At 30.8% G+C, this 10,164-nt stretch overlaps 1 long non-coding RNA gene across 1 annotated transcript; it reads right to left on the reverse strand.

Moving 5' to 3' along the window:
• Window positions 1-6,193: 6,193 nt before the first annotated feature.
• LOC150036288 (uncharacterized) lies at window positions 6,194-7,184 on the reverse strand. Its single transcript, XR_016529616.1, has 2 exons — window positions 6,899-7,184; window positions 6,194-6,819 (listed from the first exon to the last, which is right to left on the reverse strand). It is a non-coding gene; the product is annotated as an uncharacterized LOC150036288 (long non-coding RNA).
• Between the last annotated feature and the right edge of the window lie 2,980 nt (window positions 7,185-10,164).

Here is a 10,164-nt window from a genome sequence, read left to right on the forward strand (position 1 = left end):
TGACATACACATGACCACAAATTTCTAAATCCTTGATTTGTCCTTGTTTGATTTGTAGTTGTTATTACTATTGAAACTACAAATAGTAAATCATAAACAAGGTCGAGTTTTGTAGACAGGTTAATTGCTGATTTTCCTCAAGAACAATTACCCTTTCTCAAGAACAACTGTCCTCTTGATTTTCCTCACGTAGTTAACATAATCTGCAAATTTTATTATTAATTTTGATTCTGTCTAACCACTTTTACAATTAATCTCAGTTTAATTAAATATCCAGATTTTCTACCAAATTTATATTTTAAATATCCTTATATTATCAATTTTCATTTATCTAATCAAATTCTAAATTTACTTAAATCTTTGAATTGTTTTTCATAATTTTATACAGATTCTTAATAAATTAGCAGGATATTTCTTATATCCTTGAAGGTTAAATTGTTTTATATTATTTTGACGATTTGGAAAAAAAAAATATCCATTACTATCGTAAAAAAATAGCATCACCTTTGTTACTCACACAAAATGTTTATCGATTTAGTTTTTGTTGTGGGTTTTTTACAAGCTATTGTTTTTGCTATAGCTTTACAATGGATTAGACTTTTCTTTGACGGTTGATAGGATAAGAATTCTCATTACCATGATTTTTGAGTTTTTGATGCACATCTTCCATCAGATTCACCGTTCCAACAATTTGTGGTATATACCAAGGTAAACTTTTTCCGTCAAGTGAGTTAACTATAATCTCGTTTGATAATGTACCAAATTTGTTCCCCAATTCGAATCTTATTATGATTGTTGAAGATCAAGATATTTTAAGGTTGATGTCAGTTTTATCAGAGTTCCCCCAAATTGATTTATATGTAGCAGTTGACCATGTCTCATCTGTTGCCCCGAACACTGGAAGTACATTGTATTTGTATAATGAATTAGCAAAAATTGATCCTTCTTCCCAACCTCCTGAGGGCAACACTGAAATCATTAAAGTAGGTTTACTTTTTAGGAGCAAGTCTATATTGAAGAAAGCGGTTTATTCGCTTGCTCTTAAAAATAGTTTTGAACTTACTGCTACTAGGTCAAAAAAAAACTTCATTTAAAATTTGTTGTAAGGATTTGTCTTGTGGTTGGTATCAATGTGCATATGTATACAGAAGTGGTGTGTGGATGATTCAAAAATTCATCAATATCCATCAATGTTCTATTGACATTGTTAAAGATGATCATTTGCAAGCAAAATCTTAGATTGTTGTTGAGTGTACAAAGTCTTTTTTTAAAATGAATGATAAAGTTCCATTCGTCCTTATGATATTCTAAACTATATGAGAAGACAATACGGTGTAAATATAAGTTATGATAAAGCTTGGAGAGATCGTGAGATTGCTCTCAATTCCTTTAGGGGAACTCCTGAATTCTTATATGTAGTTTTGACATCATTTTCAACTGCATTGATTGAAAATAATCCTAGTATTTTTTGGTCTATATTTAGTTGAAGAAATTATATATAGTCTATTTTGTCTTGTATAATCAACCTGGATGTTTATTCCTTACAGAAACATATACATCACAAGAATCTGATGATGAAGGTAGGTTTAAGTACTATTTTATGACCCTTAATTCTTCCATAGATGCATGGAAATTTTGTTTCCTTATTATGTTAGTTGATAGTGCTAGTCTAAAGAACAAATTTTTAGGGACGCTATTGGCTACTTGCACACTTGATGACAATTCGCAGATTGTATATCTTGCATTTACCATTGTTGATTCTGAAAATGATAATCTTAAAGCTATTTTTGGGATTCTAACGACAATATTATTGTGTTTGATGGTCACAAAAGTATAGCAAAGGGTGTTAGTTCTATCTATGATTTTGCTGAACATGGGTTGTATGCATTTCATTTGTATAAGAACCTTGTTAAGGATCATAAGTCATATCAAATTGAGGACACTTTCCATATGTGTGCGAGAGCGTACACAATTGTTGTATTTGAGCACTACATGAGGCAGTTGGACAAGGTTGCTCTGTCCATTAGACTTGAACAATTTTAGGGCATAACGTTTGGTTGGAGTTTTGTTTAAATGGATGTGAGTTGTTGAAATTCATTGATTACTGTGTCAGGGTAGATTACACACTTTGTCAGAATGCATTGTTTACCATGTGATAGATGTTTAAGTAGAGTGTATTTGTTGTTTTCAAACGGTTTTGAAACCCTTAACCTTCAGAATTTCATGTGGGGTAGTTTTGACAATTATTAATCATTATTTTCTATTATAATCTGTTTTGCCATTTTTACAATTTTAAAAACTTCTTTCTATTTTTCAAATGAAAACTTAAATTTTGCTATTTGTCTAGTCAACCCTTTAATTTTTTCTAATTAAAAAGGATTTGAGTTTTCTATAAATTAGATGAGCATTAACACATTTTGGGAGAATACTTACACTCAAACAATCAAATAAGACTTTTAGTGGTTTTTCTCAAATTTTTCCTCTCATGTTTTCTCCCCCCTCTTGATTTTTTTTCTTCATTTCTCTCATTTTCTCATCTAACAATCCATCCCACCTCCTAACTTCTCTTCACATTTTCTCTCTTTTTTTCCTCTCCATGTTTTCCTCTCCATCTCTCCACTTCTCTATCCATAAACCAAATCTCTATCAAAATCCTCCTTTTTCTTTTTCCTCTCATTCTCCAACTTTTTCCCTCCCTAGCCCTCTTAAGTTTTCTTTAACAATACTACTTTTTTTGTTTTTTCACAATTTATTTTTCATCTCCACATTTTATCCATCCTTTTTAAGCAAGTTGTTTTTATTTCTTATATTACTTTTGTTTTCTTTTATTTAATATCCTAGTATGTTTAAATCTATGTTAGTACGTGATTCTTTATCTCTAAAAATCATCGAGTGATATGATATACTTGTTTGAATATTGAACCAACATAATTTTTTTATGCATTTGATGGTATGTACATATTAATTAAGTTTGTCAAGTCTTGTAAATATTTGACTTATGTATTTGTTGTATATTAGCCTTATTTAGATTGTTTTGTTTTCTTATATAATTTTTTTGGGTCTTTTAAATATAAAAAAATGTTTAAAAATATTTACATTTTATAGCAAAAAGTTTAAAAGGTACAAACACTTTTGGAACTTTGTATTTTTGGAACTTTTTGCTATAAAGTATAAATATTTTTAGGATTTTTCTATTTATAAGAATTTCACTTTTTGTTTTGACTTAATATTATTTTCATTTGATTTTTAGAAATATCTAAGAATGACTCTTTAAATATCTTTCCCACATTATGATATTTAATCTATGGTATATATTTAGATATATTTTTAGTATTTGATGCAATGTTTTCAAAAAGTAGAGGTGTACATGGGGTTGGGTTGCGGGTGTTTTTAGGATCAACCAGAAAAACTTGGGTTGATTGAGTTGGCAATCTAAATAACTCAAATAAAGTCTCCAACCCAACCCAACCCCTTAAAATTCTGGTCGGGTTGGGTTGCTAGTTGTCGGGTTATAACTTTTTTTAAAAAAAATTAAAAATATGTAAATTATATACAACACATGACTAATAACTAAAATCTCATAAAATTTAAATACTAAATATCAAATATTTATGATATTTATTGCAAACTTCAAAGACAAACATCATAACAAATTTTTTAAAAAATATTAAATATTCACAAATTAATCAATACAAAATAATCAAACTTTAAACGAAGAGAAATTTATATTATTAGTATATATAAAATTCGGGTTGGGTTGGATCAACCCAATTTTTTTTAGTCACACGACCCAACCCAATCCAACAAAAGAGAAAAGTTTTAACCCAATCCAATCAAGAACAAAACTAGTCCAACCCAACCTTTATATTTTGAGTTGGGTAGAAGTTATTCGAGTTGTCTTGTTATTTGAATACCTCTATCAAAAAATAAACTATTTCAATGATGAAACTAGAATATTCGGGATACCGACATTTTGGGATCTTAAGGAAAGAAATCATTTTCTTGGGATGTTAAGATTTGATTTCAAAGTATTTTTTTAAAGAAAAAAGTTTTTTCAATAAAAAAATATTTTCTTCCTTCTCCTAAGATAATTTCATTAAAAAAATTTAATTTCATAAAAGACATTTTCTTCGAATGGAAACTTGATTTTTTCTAAAATAATTCATTGACATCATTTTTAAATAAAGGAACACAAAAATAAAGAAAGGTAAAAAAGAGTTTTCTTTCCCCCTTTATTTTAAAATAAATAAACTAATCCAAAATTGATTTCATAAGTCATCTTATTTTCAAAGCAAAAGATTTTAAAATAAATAAATTAATTAATTAATTAATAATTTACAAAGGTTTTAAAATAAATAAACAAAAAATTATTTTAAAAACTTTACAATGACAGAAATTGGTATGTCTCAATATGTTACTTTCCTGATATTCATCAGGTGATGAGTCTATTTTGAAATGTCAAATTAAATTGAAATAATTTTTTCTATGAGCGGCCATTAGAAATTATTTTCTTTGACATCTCGTTTCTCATTTTATTTATTTTCTTGATTTTAAATAATCTCTCTCCATTCTTCCTCTGCCTTTCTTCCTTTCTCCTATTCTCCATTGATTTTCTTTTTACCATTGATTTTCTTCTTTCTTCTTAATTTCCATTGTTTTGTTTCCTTCATTCTCTCTCTTATTTTTCTTTCCATGGGTTTTTTCTTTCTCCTTTCTTCATTTTTTTTTGTTTATCGAAAATACAAAATAGACAAAACTGCTTGCCTGCCAATGTGGTCAGATGTTTGGTGTTCTCAACCTTTCCACACGTAGGGGTGTGCATAAATTGGACAAACCCGACAAACCAGATCGGACCGAAGTGAACTGACTGGTGCGGTCCGGTTTGGTTTAAAAAATCTAGCACCCTTGACTTAATAATGAAGAGAACTGATTCAAACTCCCTCCGAGATTAACCTCTTAACCTAGGAAGGGATGTGAAGATAGCAAATGACAGCCCTTTTATGACGTCTACTGTCCACTTGTTTCCTATTAAACCTATTCATCTGTTTGACCTGATAATCAATATTATAATTATAACATCCATCTAATTTCTTAAGCCAGTAGAAAATAAAAAAAACTCTTTACATACTTAGGCCCAACATATAGAAATATTTACAAACACATATGTAACCTCCCATTCCCAACTAATATGTACAATACAATGAGTCAAAATAAAGTACATAATTAAGACCTAGAAAGACTTTGATCTATCTCGTAAACCAAGGATGTGGTAGACTGTCTACAGTAGGCTAGGTACAGAGAACTTTTTGCTACCTGGGGAAGAAGACACTTAAAAAAAATCGTAAGCTGGGAAGCCTAGTAAGTGACTAGTTAAATATAAACATGCTTGGAAACAATACTACTCAATGAAAAACCTAGAAAAACCAAGAATAGATTTTTAGAATTTAGAGTTTATAAATATGCTTTAAAATTAATTGGCTTAGCAAAAACAACAATATCAAAAGTCATTTTCGTAATATCAAACTAGGAATATTAGAAAACCCTTGAAACATGGAATACCATGCTTGTGCATCTCATAATTCATAAAACATTCATAAAAATTGTAAATCTCATAATTCATAAAACATTGATAAACTTGTACCCTAAGCCTTAGCTGAGGTAGAGTAAGCTCAATACACTCAACTCAATAACTTTAATTGATGTAGAGCAATCTCAATACAATCTGCGTCGATAACTCTCTTACGTGCACGTAGAAATACCTCAAAAAGGCTAAGCACCCCTACACACAGCCCAAAACCTATGTGTGTACCAAGATGGGTCCCAAAGACATACTATACTCATTTTTTGGACATTCCAGATACCTTGATCTCCTTAAGTATCGGGAGTCTCTAAGTTAGAATACATACTTCAAAGCTTGTAAAATTATACTTTTAAAATATAAGGGTTTTGCACTTAATCCATAGATAGCAAAGCATGAAGAGCACATATCTTTCCTTAAAATTATAAAGTTAAAGAATCATGCTAATAATGCTCGAATCATATAATTATGCTTAGAGCATAGCTGTTGAAAAATATAACTCATAACATTTATGTAAGTCAACCATATTCAGCAACTCATGAAGATAAATAATTCATTTCAAGGAAAATCATGCTTTAAAATTGTTAAAAGAATTCATTTTAAAAACATTTGACATTCACAGTCATAGAAGCTTCACCTATCTTTATTTGATCTGAAAATCAGATTACAAGCCCAAGATTACTCTCTAAACAATTTTTCAGAACAAACATTCCATAAATAATTTTTTATTTCAACTCAAACACCCTTGAATCCCATTTAACTCCAAAATATCCTTAATTTAGGATTTGAGTACCTTTAACCCTAAATTATTTTAAAAAAATATCATAAAATTAGCTTAAGACCCAAATTTATGCATTTCAAGGTCAAAATATCCCAAAAACATCCAAATTCCCCTAAAAATTACTTACAAGCTTCAAACAACTCAAATTAGAGACAATTGGTGTAAAAAATGCAAGCAAGCACGCGGCTGGGCATGGGATCTGCAGCAGAGCACACATATGGGCGAGGCTAGGGTGGGATGGACGGCAAACCACGGCCATGGACGTGTTAAGGTGAGGAGATGAGAGTTAGAGTGAGGTAGACGTGTGCGAGGCATGCACAAGGCGTGCGGCTGAGGCGCGACTTGCGCGCGCGAGGGTGGCGTGGGTGGTAGGACAGGCGCGCGCGAGGGCACCTTCTTCAGCCTAATAACCTGCTGACCTCCCCTGCTCCTCGACAGCAACACATCCTTTCAATTTCAGCTGCAAATTATTTAATTTTGAGCCAAATAACCTCAATTTTATTTCATAAAACTTTAAATCCATGTCTTGACTAACTAACCTGAATATTTTGAGCTTTAGAATTCCTTGGATACCTCAAAATCAACATCAACAACTCAAGAGCCCTTATTCTTTAAGATTCTTGAGCAACCTTTGGTTCTTCATAAAAAACATCTCTCATACTCCAATTGTTATGGCAGCCCTCGATCGTCTTCCTAGTTCATTCCTCTATATTTTGTTTAAAGAAAATAAAAAATGGCACGATGAACTTGGAGACGTCGGCCCACCCTATTCGGGTTAGACAAACCCACTGACTACACCTCTCTATCTTCAAATCACCTATTGCCACCTCCTATTTCAGTCACTATCCTTTGTTTTCTATTTTATTTCTTATCTCCCTTTAATTTTCTTTATTTCAAATACTTTAATAGTTGCATTTAAATTTCCTTATAATTTACTCCAATAAATCAATAAAACCAATTAATTAAATTCCTACAAAATTTCCTTTTAATTACTCCAAACCTTTTAATCCCTAAATTAATTCTAACTTCACCTCACTAACACCTTCCTTTCACTTGATCAACACAATTAACAAGACAGAAAATTTTCAAACTTCTATCTAATTAACCAATTTATACACATTTAGAAAATTTTCAATTTAGGTTTAACCTATCCAACATTAACAATTCCCTCCAACTTTCATACTCCAACTCAAACTTCCTTAGGTTTAATTTAGTCATTTACCCTCAACCTTCCTAAATTTCATTTAAGATACTTAGGTTTATTTGATCCCTAAGTACGACATTGAACCTAACTTAAACTAAAATATAAATAGTCGAGATTTAGGGCTTATAAATTGCCAATCCCTTATTAGATTTTCATCCTTGAAATTTAGTGAATGTTATCAGGAGAAAAACTAAAGGTAACTAGCTATCATTTGATCATCACTCTTGCAAGTAGCTTCTTCAATCTCATGATTCCTCCATAGGACTTTCACCAATAGTATAGTCTTGTTTCTTAATACGTGTTCCTTCCTATCGAGGATTCGAACAGGTTTCTCCTCATATGATAAGTTCTTTTTTAGTTGTACTGGTTGAGACTAAAGTATATGAGCTGAATCTGGAATGTACTTCCTCAATACATGGAACACATCATGGATTATGGACAACTCCAAAGGTAATACCAACCTAAAAGCTGATAGTCTAATACATTCTAGGATCTCATAGGGTTCTATATACTTCGGACTTAGTTTTCCTTTCCTCCCAAACCATAGGACACCTTTCCACAGAGATAATTTGAGGAGAAGTCTATCTCCAACCTCAAATTCAAAATCTCTTCATCTTTTTTCTACCTAACTTTTCTGTCTATACTACTACAAAACTAGGCTTTAATGTCGGTTTAAAACTGACATTATAGGGGTACAATGCCAGTTTAAAATCAACATAAAAGATTGTGTTATAAAAGGTCTTTAATATCGGTTTCAAACTGACATTATAGATGACCAAGATTTCAATACCAGTTATCTTCAATGTCAGTTTTCAATTGACATTGAATACTATCATCAATGTCGATTTTCAATCGACATTGAACATCATCTTCAATGTCGGTTTTTCACCTACTTTTTGGCTGTTGTCCGATATTAAATGTTTGTCATCGTTTTTTCATTGAAACACACACACACATACACATATATTTCTCTTTTTCCTGTACATGAACAAAATAAAATCTTAATTGCTTTCACAAATCTCCAATAAGTCACAAAAGAGAAATTGGACAATAATTTAACTTCAAAACCAAGATAAAAATATATGTTTCATCCAAATCAACTTCATAGAGTTTAGATAGCAAATTCATACTTATCAACCATGAAGTATACATATATATTATACATTGAACAAGTATAGTATACATGCTATGTTGCACATAAGAATAGAATTCAAAATAAATGAATTACAAATGGTTAAAATGACTGAAAAAATGAAGATAAATGAAGGGTGTTCAATGACGTCTTCCCTAGTTTCCCGATGTCAATTTTTGGAACTATGGACTATTCTCCCACCTACGAAGTAGATAAAACAACAATTTGAACAAATAAGTAAAAAACAACAATTTGAACAAATAAATCAAGGATCATGTTAACACACAAGAAAGTAGACCCCAATAAGTAGAATTCTACTTACCTAAGCATTTTAAAAGTGCTTCTCAAAAACCATCAAGAGACTCCTAAAATAATAACATTGAGTTCCAAGGTAAGAACTTATTCAAAACCTTATTTGAAACTCAGATAGTGTTCAAAATGAATAATCTTACCTACAACGACCTTGATCCCCAATCCAAACACTTCATAACGAGTCTAAACTACAAATAGATAAAAACTTATGAATTTTAAACTAAATCATAGCACCTAAATTGAAGTCGAAAGGGTCCAAATATAGCCATAACGCTTAAAATCCCCAAAACAAGCTTGGGTCCTTCCTAAAGAGTATTCAAATGGTTTCGTAACTATTTTGAATTTACAAAAATAGGCTTAGGTCCAGACCACCAACATGTGACTGTAATGGAAAGAAGAAAAACGAGGTAGCTAGGACATGTTAATATTCATTGGAGTGTAGATTAAAACTAATTTGAACAATCAAAACAAATTCAAATTAAAAAATTTCAAATGTTATCAAAGGTAGGAAAAGGGCCCAACATCTCTCCCTTTGTCAATTTCAATGATTCTAAGCAGAGTACAATGTACAAAAGAAATGTTACTCCAAGCACCAACTCCACAATAGCCAATATCAAGGCATTGATAATAATAATCTTTCCGAGAAATTAAAATATAACAACCCAAAATTTCAATGTTAAAGTAGGAAACGTTACCAAAATTTAACTTGAAACTAAGATTACTAACTTTTATATTTTGGAAAATTGTTGGCAGCGTAATGACGCTACCACAAAAAAAAACAAAAAAAAATTATCTTGAACCTATTCAAAGACACTTCCAATAATATTCCACAACCACTTCTTCTCAACAGAATTACCAGATTTCCCAAAAAAATGAATATTCAACACTTGATAAAACAAATCCAACAAAACTTGTTAAAAACTAACAAACTGTATTCAATGACAACTCAAGCAAACTAAACAAAGACCTATTATAAGTTCTCAACTCAAACAACTAATTAAGAACCAGCTTAAATTTAAAACAGTTTCAAATTCCAAATACTTGAAATAGCTAAAATTCACCCGAAGCACCCAATACCCACCTGACTTCCTCTGAAAGTATGAGAAGCAATAATCATATAGGAAAACTATTGCCTTTTGAAATACTAAATAATAAGA

The sequence above is a fragment of the Benincasa hispida genome, chromosome 5 (genome assembly GCF_027475165.1).
Source record: "Benincasa hispida cultivar pf3 chromosome 5, pf3_genome.v1.1, whole genome shotgun sequence".
Taxonomy (NCBI): Eukaryota; Viridiplantae; Streptophyta; class Magnoliopsida; order Cucurbitales; family Cucurbitaceae; genus Benincasa; species Benincasa hispida.